Source organism: Mauremys mutica, chromosome 12 (assembly GCF_020497125.1).
Source record: "Mauremys mutica isolate MM-2020 ecotype Southern chromosome 12, ASM2049712v1, whole genome shotgun sequence".
NCBI lineage: Eukaryota > Metazoa > Chordata > Testudines > Geoemydidae > Mauremys > Mauremys mutica.
In genome coordinates, this window is record NC_059083.1 from 29,491,659 (window position 1) to 29,505,046 (window position 13,388).

The following is a 13,388-nucleotide window of genomic DNA, read 5'->3' on the forward strand; positions in this document are numbered from 1 at the left end:
CTAGTTGGCAGCCGGTTTCAAGTCGAGTGCCCCAAGGGTCAGTCCTGGGGCCAGTTTTGTTCAATATCTTAATTAATGATCTGGAGGATGGTGTGGACTGCACTCTCAGCAAGTTTGAAGATGACACTAAACTGGGAGGAGTGGTAGATACGCCGGAGGGTAGGGATAGGATACAGAGGGACCTAGACAAATTAGAGGACTGGTCCAAAAGAAACCTGATGAGGTTAACAAGGACAAGTGCAGAGTCCTGCACTTAAGACAGAAGAATCCCATTCATTGTTACAGACTAGGGACCAAATGGCTAGGAAGCAGTTCTGCAGAAAAGGACCTAGGGGTTACAGTGGACGAGAAGCTGGATATGAGTCAACAGTGTGCCCTTGTTGCCAAGAAGGCGAACGGCATTTTGGGCTGTATAAGTAGGGGCATTGCCAGCAGATCGAGGGACGTGATTATTCTCCTCTATTCGATATTGGTGAGGCCTCATCTGGAGTATTGTGTCCAGTTTTGGGCCCCACATTACAAGAAGGATGTGGAAAAATTGGAAAGAGTCCAGTGGACGGCAACAAAAATGATTAGGGGGATGGAGCGCATGACTTATGAGGAGAGGCTGAGGGAACTGGGATTGTTTAGTCTTCAGAAGAGAAGAATGAGGGGGGATTTGATAGCTGCTTTCAACTACTTGAAAGGGGGTTCCAAAGAGGATAGATCTAGACTGTTCTCAGTGGAAGCAGAGGACAGAACAAAGAGTAATGGAGTACGTCTACACTACAGGATTATTCCGATTTTACAGAAACCGGTTTTGTAAAACAGATTGTATAAAGTAGAGTGCACGCAGCCACACAACACACATTAATTCAGCGGTGTGCGTCCATGGTCCGAGGGTAGCGTCGATTTCTGGAGCGTTGCAATGTGGGTAGCTATCCCGTAGCTATCCCATAGTTCCTGCAGTCTCCCCCACCCCTTGGAATTCTGGGTTGAGGTACCAGTGCCTGATGGGGCCAAAATCATTGTCGCTGGTGGTTCTGGGTACAGCCTCACCCCTCCCTCCGTGAAAGCAGCAGACAACCGTTTCGTGCCTTTTTTCCTGGGTGAACTGTGCAGACGCCATAGCACACCAAGCATGGACCCGCTCAGCTCAATACCGCAATTGTTATATCCTTGGGGGCAGCCGGTTTAGGAAGAAATCACTTGAGGCCAGAGAGCAGACAGATAACAAAACTACCATTTTATTTACAGACACAGAGCTCACCCAACCGGCCGAAACCGGCTGGGCTATCCCCTAATAATCTAACTCAGTTGCCATAGGAACAAAAACCATGACAACCAAATACACAACATATTCCTCCCCCCCAATAAGAACATCCCCTAAATAAAACACACACTAGACTAGAGAAGGTGGGTAGACTGCCTCCATTCCCGGCTAAACCCTGGGGATTATTTTGCCCCATAACCGTGGGTTCGCCCTAGCTAAAGATCCAGCCGATGAGGAGGCCTTCTGTCTCTAGGTGGATTACGGCGAACTTCTGGTGTTGTTGCACCTGAAAGTACCATAGGTTCTGGGTCCGCAGCACGAACAGGTGAGGAGGTGGTATAGCTCGTGCTGGGCAAAGGGGTATCTCAGCCGCCGGCAGTAATGGAGGAGAACAGTCAGGAACAGGTGATTTGTGATTCGGTGTCTCACCAGAAGTGGTGAAGTCAGACCACTCAACTGCAGATGTGTCCTGAGGACTGGCATGACCTGGCAACAGCTGATCTACATGTCACCGCCAGGTAAGATTCTCTGCAGTCCAGACTGTGTAGGAAACAGGTCCTGTTTGAGTGATGATTGTGGCAGGGACCTATTTAGCTCTGGAAGTATAATTCCGAGCCAAAACTGGCTGTCCTGGGCTAAAGGTTCGCTCTTTTGCTCTGGGTGCCCATCTGATAACTTGATTTTGCTGCTGATGTTGCATAATTTGTCGGAGTTCAGAAGGTTTCAGCAGATCAAAGCAAGTGCGCAGCTGTCGTCCCATCATTAGAAAGGCCGGAGATGCGTGGGTCATAGCATGAAGTGTGTTTCTGTAGGAAAGTAAGAAGGTATCCAGACGCTTTTGAATGGAGTGTTGTCCCCTTGCTGATTTCAAAGCATGTTTCATTGTCTGCACAAATCTTTCAGCTAATCTGTTGGTGGATGGATGATATGGTGCTGATGTGATGTGGTGTATCCCATTTGCTTTCATAAAATTTTGAAACTCCTGAGAGACGAACTGCGGTCCTTTGTCGCTCACAAGTTGTTCTGGCAGACCAAAACGACTAAAGAGTCCTCGTAGTTTTTGGATAGTACTCTCTGCAGTAGTGGACTGCATTATAGAGACTTCTGGCCATTTAGAATGGGCATCTACTGCCACCAAGAACATGCTTCCTTCAAGGGGGACAGCGAAGTCAACGTGAATACGTTGCCACGGGTTTTCAGGCCAGTCCCATGGGTGTAGGGGTGCCCACTGGGGTGCATTCCTCACACTCTGACATGACATACAAGCTTTTGCCTTCTCTTCAATAGCACTATCCAATCCAGGCCACCAAAAATAGCTTCGTGCAATTTCCTTCATGCGCACTATTCCACAGTGACTGGAATGTAGCTGTTCTAACATCTGTGATCTCAGTGGTGGTGGAATAATGACACGTCTCCCCCACAACAAACAACAAGGTTGGACCGATAACTCCATCCTCCTGGACATGTAGGTAACAAGGTCGGGTGAGACCGGAGAGGTTTGTCTAGATTTTCCATGCATCACCAGGTTCATAACTTGGGACAATACTGGGTCAACGCGAGTTGCCTTCTTTATCTGAGTAGCAGTGATGGGTGTATTCTCTACCTGTTCAAAGTAGAAGATTTCCTTTTGGGCACTATCTTGATGTTTGACCGGCAAAGGCAACCTTGAGAGGCCATCTGCATTGCCGTGCAGAGTGGATTTCCGATATTTGATTTCATATGTGTGTGCTGAAAGTAACAATGCCCAACATTGCATACGACTAGCAGCTAATGGGGGAATGCCTGTGTAAGGTCCAAAAATTGACGTCAGAGGTCGATGGTCTGTAAGAAGAGTAAACTTTCGCCCAAACAGGTCTGATGAAACTTCCGAATTCCAAAAACAATTCCTAATGCCTCACGTTCGATTTGGGCGTACTTAGTTTCTGCTTTGCTTAGAGTGCGTGAAGCAAAAGCAATAGGTCTCTCTTCTCCCGAAGGCATAATATGTGACACGACTGCTCCCACTCCATAAGGGGAGGCATCACAGGCCAACTGCAGGGGTAAGGATGGATCAAAGTGCGTTAGAACTTCAGAATTTAGCAATGCATCCTTAGCTTTGTTAAATGCAACATCACAGGCTTCAGTCCACTTCCAGGCCTTGTTCTGCCCAAGGAGCTCATGAAGTGGTTTTAGTAGTGTGGCTAACTGTGAGATGAACTTTCCATAATAGTTCAGTAGTCCTAGAAATGAGCGCAGCTGGCTTACATTTCGAGGTGGGGGAGCCTCCACAATAGCTTTAACTTTTGCAGGGGCCTTATGAAGACCTGCAGAATCAGTGATGTGTCCCAAATATTCAACAGAGGGCTTGAGGAATTCACACTTGTCTTTGCGAACTTGTAGGCCATACTCTTCCAGTCTTGGTAGGGTAGCCTCTAAATTCTTTAAGTGATCATCTTCATTTCTTCCAGTGACCAGGATATCATCCAGATAGCACTGAACTCCTGACAAGCCACACAAGATCTGGTCCATAGCCCTCTGGAACAGGGCGGGAGCAGATGTTATTCCGAAGGGTAGGCGACAGTATTGATAAAGCCCCTTATGAGTCACAATAGTCAACAGCTCTTGGGACTTTTCATCGACGTGCATCTGTAAATATGCTTGACTCAGATCAATCTTACTGAACTTTTGTCCCCCAGCCAGGCCTGCGAAGAGGTCATCGATGCGGGGAAGCGGATATTGCTCTGCACACAACACTGGGTTGACAGTGACTTTAAAATCACCACAAATCCGGAGAGAGCCATCTTTCTTCACTATTGGAACAATAGGAGTGGCCCATGAGCTATGGGTAACTGGTATTAGGACTCCATTGGTGACCAGGCGCTCCAGGTCTGCTTCAACTTTTGGACTGATGGCATATGGCACAGTTCGGGCTTTCAGATATTTTGGTGGACTGTCAGGTTTAATGTTCAATGTCACAGTGATTCCCTTCATACTTCCCAAATCATCTCCAGAAACAGCAGCATGTTTCCTTAGTATAGGGGTTAGACTGGTTTCTTCTTTAGTCATCCGGTGCACTTCTGCCCAGTTCAGTTGAATCTTCCCAAGCCAAGACCTACCCTACCCCTCTCACCACAAACAGTGGCAATTTAGCAGCCTGTCCATTGAGCTCCACCTTAACATCAATAGTGCCCAACATGGGCACAGCTTCTCCCGTATACGTCTTCAGAACAGTTTTTGTTGCCTTAAGCGGAAGATGCTGTAGCTTTTCTTTATACACAGTCTCGGAGACCAGCGAGATGGCTGCACCGGTGTCCAGTTCTATGTGTATAGGTTTGCCATCCAACAACGGGGTTACCCAGTATTCATGTGAGCCCATTGCCAAAGACAAAACATGCAGTGGCACTTCCTTTTGCGATGAGATGTCACTTTGATCATCCTGGGTCTGCTCTAGGGTATGCAGGGTTCCTCTTTTTGTCAGCCAGACCACAGGCCTCTTTTTCTTTTGTTTACAGGCACACTCAATGTGTCCCTTTTTGCCACAGAGTCGACACACCAGGTCCTTACACCAGCATTCTGATGCCTGGTGACCCGGCTTACCACAACGGTAACATTCTTGACTCTGCACAATTTTGTGGGTCGGTTCTTGTGACACTTTTTGCACCCTAGGGGATGCACTGATGTATTGCGCCTCCCTTGTAGCCAGTTCCATGGAGACAGCAATATCAACAGCCTTCTGTAAGGTAAGCTGAGCCTCTGTCAGTAGGCGCTTCCGTATAGCTTCACTGTAGAGGCCACACACTAACCTGTCACGCAGGGCATCATTTAACATCTCTTTAAATTCACAGTGTTCTGCTAGCTTTTTTAAAATTGCTACAAATTGTACAACTGTTTCATCTTCCTTTTGGTCTCTTTTGTAGAACCTATATCTTTCAGCAATTACCAGTGGTTTGGGGGAAAAATGGGACCCCAGGATTTCCACAATGTCACTGTGTAGCGGGCCGGTGTGGCTCCCCTCCTCCCCGGAGAGGGTTGAGCCCCGGACACAGGAAGGGGCGGGGCTACAGCGTGGTGAGCCCGCCCCTCAGAGGGTCAGACGGCGACCCGGAAGGATAAAAGCCGGGCCTTCCAGCCCAGTCAGGGCCCAGCCACCGGGGAGAGCAGACCTGTCTGAGGGAGCTCCTGACGGAGAAACCACTGGAGCCCCGGGCAGCTACCTGGACTGGCCGGAGAGCACCCTACCCTGCTACTGGGAAGACCTGCCGGAGCTTCCCCGCGCCACCTACGACGAGGAGCCAGTAGGAGCTTCCTCGCTACCGTGCTGTTACCCCGAGGAACCCCCGGAGCAGGATTGGCCGGACTTCCCCGAGGATCTACCTGATCTACCTCCCAGCCCGGGTTGTGAGGAACCCATGCAGTGGGACTTCCCGGGATCAGACGCCGTGGACCAGGTAGGACAAGAGGGGGATATTGGAAGTGGCCCGGGGGCAGCCGACCTCAGTCAGGCTGCTGACCAGACCGAGCCCATGTCAGTGTGTTGCGGTCAGGATCCCCACTGACCGTCAGTGGTGACGACCGCTGTCTAGGGCCCCGGGCCGGGACACAGTGGAGTGGGTGGGCCTGTGTCCCCCCTGCCACCCCACTCACGGGTGGCAGTTATCCCCCTCACCCTATTGCTCAGCCTGCTACCAGAGGCCTGAGCCCCTATACTGTTTATGGCTCAGCCTGCCACAAGAGGCCTGAGCCCCTATACTGTTTACGGCTCAGCCTGCCACAAGAGGCCTGAGCCCCTATACTGTTTACGGCTCAGCCTGCCGCCAGAGGCCTGAGCCCCTATACTGTTTAATGCTCAGCCTGCCGCCAGAGGCCTGAGCCCCTATACTGTTTACTGCTCAGCCTGCCGCCAGAGGCCTGAGCCCCTATACTGTTTACGGCTCAGCCTGCCACAAGAGGCCTGAGCCCCTATACTGTTTACGGCTCAGCCTGCCACAAGAGGCCTGAGCCCCTATACTATTTACTGCTCAGCCTGCTGCCAGAGGCCTGAGCCCCTATACTGTTTACTGCTCAGCCTGCCGCCAGAGGCCTGAGCCCCTGTACTGTTTACGGCTCAGCCTGCCACAAGAGGCCTGAGCCCCTGTACTGTTCACTGCTCGGCCTGCTGCAAGAGGCCTGAGCCCCTGTACTGTTCACTGCTCGGCCTGCTGCAAGAGGCCTGAGCTCCTGTACTGTTCACAGCTCGGCCTGCTGCAAGAGGCCTGAGCTCCTGTACTGTTCACTGCTCGGCCTGCTGCAAGAGGCCTGAGCTCCTGTACTGTTCACTGCTCAGCCTGCTGCAAGAGGCCTGAGCTTCTGTACTGTTTACTGCTCAGCCTGCTGCTAGAGGCCTGAGCTCTCCTTGTACTGTTTGCAGCTCAGCCTTGCAGAAAAGGCCTGAGCCCCAACTGACTCTGTCTTTGTCACCTAGCCGTAAAGGGACAGGACCGAACTCCCGTGAGACCAGCAGGCCGGTGTGGCTCCCCTCCTCCCCTCAGAGGGTTGAGCCCCGGACCCGCCTGTTACACACTGTAAGATTCAGTCGCTGGCTTAACAGGGTGTAGTAAGCTGCGTAGCAGGGAGTAGGTTTTAGCCCCTACAACACTTAAGAATATTGGCACCTTCTTCGCTTCTGTAATGTCATTTGCAATAACAAAAAGCTTAAAACGCTCAGTATACACATGCCACTGCTCTATATTCTCATCAAAAGGTTCCAGTGGCCTGGTCAGAGTAGCCATGATTTTTAGTTTCACTTTCACAGTCAGTGCAAACAAGCAGCATTTTTTTTGTTTGTTTGTTTTTTACCTTGACTTCTACTTCCTTCTGTTACTGGAGCAGCACCAGAATCCCATCCTCGTCGCCACTTGTTATATCCTTGGGGGTAGCCGGTTTAGGAAGAAATCACTTGAGGCCAGAGAGCAGACAGCTAACAAAACTACCATTTTGTTTACAGACACAGTGCTCACCCAACCGGCCGAAACTGACTGGGCTTTCCCCTAATAATCTAACTCAGTTGCCATAGGAACAAAAACCATGACAACCAAATACACAACAGCAATCGTGGATGTTTTAAACACCTCGCGCATTCTCGTGCAGTCTATGCTGAACCAGGACCTGCAAAGCCAGGCGAGGAGGAGGCGGCTACGGCAGTGCGGCGATGAGAGTGATGAGGACATGGACACAGAATTCTCTCAAACCGCGGGCCCCTGCACTTTGGAGATCCTGATGGTAATGGGGCAGTTTCTAGCCATTGAACGCCGATTTGGGGCCTGGGAAACAAGCACAGACTGGTGGGACCGCATAGTTTTGCAGGTGTGGGATGATTCGCAGTGGTTGCAAAACTTTCGCATGCATAAGGGCACTTTCATGGAACTTTGTGACTTGCTTTCCCCTGCCCTAAAACGCCATAATAGCAAGATGAGAGCAGCCCTCACAGTGGCGAAACGAGTGGCAATTGCCCTCTGGAAGCTTGCAATGCCAGACAGATACCGGTCAGTCGGGAATAAATTTGGAGTTGGAAAATCTACTGTGGGGGCTGCTGTGATGCAACTAGCCAAAGCAACCATTAAGCTGCTGCTACGAAAGGTTGTGACTCTGGGAAACGTGCAGGCCATAGTGGATGGCTTTGCTGCAATGGGATTCCCTAACTGTGGGGGTCGGTAGATGGAACCCATTTCCCTATCTTGGGACCGGAGCACCAGGGCACCCAGTACGTAAACCGCAAGGGGTACTTTTCAATGGTGCTGCAAGCACTGGTGGATCAAAAGGGACGTTTCACCAACATCCACGTGGGATGGCCGGGAAGGGTTCATGACGCTTGCGTCTTCAGAAGCACTACTCTGTTTAAACGGCTGCAGCAAGGGAATTACTTCCCAGACCAGAAAATAACAGTTGGGGATGTTGAAATGCCTGTAGTTATCCTTGGGGACCCAGCCTACCCCTTAATGCCATGGCTCATGAAGCCATGCACAGGCAGCCTGGACAGTGGTCAGGAGCTGTTCAACTACAGGTTGAGCAAGTGCAGGATGGTGGTAGAATGTGCCTTTGGCCGTTTAAAGGCGTGCTGGCGCACATTACTAACTTGCTCAGACCTCAGCCAAACCAATGTCCCCTTTGTTATTGCTGCTTGCTGTGTTCTCCACAATCTCTGTGAGAGTAAGGGGGAGACCTTTATGGCGGGGTGGGAGGCTGAGGCAAATCACCTGGCCGCTGATTACGTGCAGCCAGACATCAGGGAGATTAGAAGAGCACACCAGGAAGCGGTGAGCATCAGAGAAGCTTTGAAAACGAGCTTCATCACTGGCCAGGGTAGGGTGTGACTGCTGTGTTTGTTTCCCCTTGATGAACCGCCACCCCCCTTGATTGACTCATTCCCTGTAAGCAACCCATCCTCCCCCTTCGATTACAGCTTGCTTAAGGAAATAAAGTCACTATCGTTTAAAAATCATGTATTCTTTATTAATTCATTATAAAAAGAGGGAGAGAACTGAGAAGGTAGCCCGGGTGTGGTTTGGGAGGAGGATAGGAGGGAAGGAAAAGGCCACTAAAATTTTTTTACAGTAATGCCAGCCTTTTGGTTCGGCTGTCCACGGGGGTGGAGTGGGTGGGTGCACGGAGCCTCCCCCCATGCATTCTTACACGTCTGGGTGAGGAGGATGTGGAACATGGTGAGACGTGAGGGTGGTTATACAGGGGCTGCAGCAGCACTCTGTGATCCTGCTGCCGTTCCTGAAGCTCCACCAGATGCCGGAGCATGTCAGTTTGATCACGCAGCAGCCCCAGAGTTGCATCTCGCCACTGCTGATCATCCTACCGCCACCTCTCATCTTGAGCGTCCCTCCTGTCCTCACGTACACTGGCATCTTTCATGTAGTTTGATACCACCTCCTTCCACTCATTCAGATGAGCTGTTTCCTTGCGGGTTACTTCCATGATATCCGAGAACATTTCATCTCGTGTCTTCTTTTTCCTCCGCCTTATCTGGGCTAGCCTTTGGGATGGAGTAGGGAGGCTTGAAAAATTTGCAGCTGCATGAGGGAGGGAAAAACGGGAGAGAAGTATTTTAAAAGATACATTTTACAGAACAATGGTTGTACTCTTTCACAGTGAAGGGGCGGGACAGGAAGTATAAAGGCCCGGGCCCAGCGCTCAGTTGCAGCCCGGCCGCGGGAGAGGACAGACACTACTGACCGAGCTCTTGCTGAACCAAGCCTGCCCCGAGCCCGGTACCCAGAGGACGACTGGCCGAGCCTGCCCCGAGCCCGGTACCCTGAGGAGGAGTCGAGCCCACCCGTGCACCCGTCTCCTGAGGAGCCGATGCTGGTGGACCCCCCTGCCGAAGCCACGACAACACAGGTACCAGTGGAGGGGGAGATTGGAAGTGGCCCGGGGATAGCCAACCCCAGTCTGGCTATAGCCGACACTGAGCCTATGTCAGTGTGTTGCAGCCAGGATCCCCACTGACTGCAGTGGATCCACGCCGCTGCTAGGGCCCCAGGCCGGGATGCAGTGGAGTGGGTGGGCCCGCGTCCCCCCTGCCACCCCCTACTTACGGGTGGCAGTCTCCCCCTCACCCCAACTCTCAGGCTTAGAAGCCTGGACTTACCTGTGGGCCGCTCAGCCCTGCCTGAGGGCCTGAGCCCTGTACCAATGTTGCTGCCCCGCCCTGAGCTGGGGCTTGGGCTCTACAAACTGAACTCCCGCTCAGCCCTGCCTGAGGGTCTGAGCCCTGTGCCTGTGTTGCTGCCCCGCCCTGAGCTCGGGCGTGGGCTTTACAGACTTGAACTGCTGGGTGTTTGCTCAGCCCCTTCCTGAGGCTCTGAGCCCCTGAACTGGTGTTTGTTGCCCCGCCCTGACTGAGGGCTCGGGCTTAAAGTACCGTTTGTTTGCTCAGCCCCTGCCTGAGGGTCTGAGCCCAGGACTACTGCCTGTTCCCCCGCCCTGATCTAGGCGTGGACTTCAAGACTGAATTGCTACTCAGCCTCCTGTAGTGAGGTGGCCTGGTTCCCAGGTGCCCCGAAGGCGAAGAGCGACCCCTCACCTGACAAGGGGACCCGTACACGGACCCTTACATACCCGATTACTTGCTACCTGCATGGCATGGTAAAGTGTCCTACCATGTGGACAGAACAAGGCTGCCTTGCCCAGAAACCTTTTGCAAAGGCTTTTGGAGTACCTCCAGGAGCGCTTCATGGAGATGTCCCTGGAGGATTTCCGCTCAATCCCCAGACATGTTAACAAACTTTTCTAAGTAACCTTACTGGCCGCGAATGCATCCCAAGTCCTCAGGGCAAATCAATCATTAAAAAATGCTTGCTTTTAAACCATGTTTTATATTTACTAAGGTACACTCACCAGAGGTCCCTTCCATGGCTTCATTGTCTGGGATAGTGGCTTGGGTGGGCTGGTAGGGTAATTCCGTCTGGGTCAGAAAAAGCTCCTGGCTGTTGGGGCTAACGAAGTGCTGTGTGCTCTCTGCAAGCTCGTCCTCCTCTTCTTCATTGTCATCTTCCCCGTCCGCAGAATCCTCAGCCATGGCAGAGATTACAACCCCCACCTCGGAATCCACGGACAGGGATGGGGTAGTTGTGGCGCAGCCCCCTAAAATTGCATGCAGCTCAGCGTAGAAGCGGCATGTTTTTGGCCCTGCACCGGACTTTCCGTTTGCTTCTTTGGTTTTCTGGTAGGCTTGTCTGAGCTCCTTAACTTTCACTCTGCACTGCACTGAGTCCCTGCTGTGGCCTTTTTCCATCATAGCCTTGGAAATGTTTTCAAAAACTTTTTCATTTCGTCTTTTGGAATGCAGTTCTGTTAGCACTGAATCCTCTCCCCATACAGCGATCAGATCCAGTACCTCCCGTGCAGTCCATGCTGGAGCTCTTTTTCGATTCTCAGGAGACTGCATTGTTACCTGTGCTGATGAGCTCTGCATGGTCACCTATGCTGATGAGCTCTCCATGCTGTGCAAGCAGGAAATGAAATACAAAAGTTTGCGGGGCTTTTCCTGTCTACCTGGCCAGTGCATCCGAATTCAGATTGCTGTCCAGAGCAGTCACAATGGTGCACTATGGGATACCACCCGGAGGCCAATACCATCGATTTGCGGCCACACTAACCCTAATCCGATATGGTAATACTGATTTCAGCGCTACTCCTCTCGTCGGGGAGGAGTACAGAAATCGGTTTAAAGAGCCCTTTATATTGATATAAAGGGCTTCGTAGTGTGGATGGGTGCGGCGTTAAATCGGTTTAACGCAGCTAAAATCGGTTTAAACGCGTAGTGTAGACCAGGCCATGGTCTCAAGTTGCAGTGGGGGAAGTTTAGGTTGGATATTAGGAAAAACTTTTTCCCTAGGAGGGTGGTGAAGCACTGGAATGGGTTACCTAGGGAGGTGGTGGAATCTCCTTCCTTGGAGGTTATTAAGATCAGGCTTGACAAAGCCCTGGCTGGGATGATTTAGTTGGGTTTGGTCCTGCTTTGAGCAGGGGGTTGGACTAGATGACCTCCTGAGGCCCCTTCCAACCCTGATATTCTATGATACTCTAAACTGACCACCAAATTTAAGTTGCGTGTTTTTCCTCTCAGGTGAGGATTCTGAGGTGGGGCTGGGGATGAGGGGTTCACAGTGCAGGAGGGTGCTCAGGGCTGGGGCTCAGGGTTGAGGTGCTGGGGGCACAGGCTTTGGGCTGGGGCAGGGCTGGGGATAAGGAACTTGGGGTGCAGACAGGCTGCCCCAGAGCAAGGGCCAGAGAGGACTTTCCCCCACCCCCCCACTGGCAGCAGCAAGCTACAGGGGAGGGACCCCGCCTCTCCCCCCCCCGGTCACTGTACATGTTCCTAGGGCCCCTCTCAGGTCCTGAAAGCCCACTCGCCTCCCTTATAGTGGGTACCGGGGGGGAGCGGGGATTGCTATCACGTATGGCCTCCCCTGCTGCTGCCCCTCACCATAGCCTCACTGGGGATGGGGCTGCCCCTTGCCCAGCGTGGTGCAGGAGTGGGGACTGCAGGGTGGTGTCTGTGGGGGGGCAGGGTATCACAAAATTCACCCAAGCCCCAGCTGCTCAGGTCTAGGAAGCTCCCCTCCCCAGTGGTGTAGCCTGGTTCTAACATCAGGGGGAGTGAACACATTAAAAAAAGGTGCCACCCGACATATCCAATTAGTAATCAGGTGGTAGGGTTTACAATGCTATAACAAGAGATTATGCTATTACCATTATCCAGTCATCTTGCACACTACTATTTTGAATTAGTGATAATTCAGAGAGAAAGAGATAAAGAAGAAAGCTGAATTTAGAGAACAATTATTAACCAGATTCCTGGTTATCCACCAGCCACTTTGGTCCAGTCCATAGCACAAAGCACCATAAATGCAGTAGAATCTGGCCAAGGGACTATTCACCTAAAATTGGCATCTGCTACCCTTCCCCCACCCCCCTGCCCCCAGTCACCACTATTCAGAAGATAGCTGAGTGAAAAGGTGGCATTGCTGAAGCATTTAGCAGGCAATTGAAAACTCCAACAGAGCACTGCACAGTCCCTGAGAACACTGCTGAGTTCTGAGCACTGGGTCTGCAGCTATTCAGCAGTGAGACTAAGGAGACATTACTGGCACCTTAAAGCACCTTTCCTGTCCACACTCTTCCTTCACAAGCTGCACTAAGCACTGTTTCACAGCCCCGGGTGCAACACTGGGAGGGGGGAGGGGTAAGTATGGGGGGGAATAACCCAGAGTTGCTCTTTTGCCTCCTAGTCCTACTGCTCCCTCAGCCCCCTCCGCTGAAGAGAGACCACGAGAAAAAAACACCCTCCCTCCCCTTTTCCTTCCTTCTCCACCGGCACCAGCTGGGCTTCAGAGCCCCATTCCCTTCCGCGTGGCTGCCTTGCTCTGCACGGGGCTGCCTGGGACCAACGGGGCTGCTGCTTCTCAGTCCCCTGCTGCACTGGGGGGGCTGTGCTGCTGCCCCTCCCCCTCCCGGCAGAGCCCACCCCGGCTCCGGGGGCCAGGAAGCTGCGGGCGGGCGCCTCCTCCTCACCCCCGGGGAGCCCGGCAACCAGCTGATGCTGACTGCAGCCCCGGAGCCAGCAAGCACGGCTGGGGATGCAGGAGGGTGGCCACACAAAACCCGG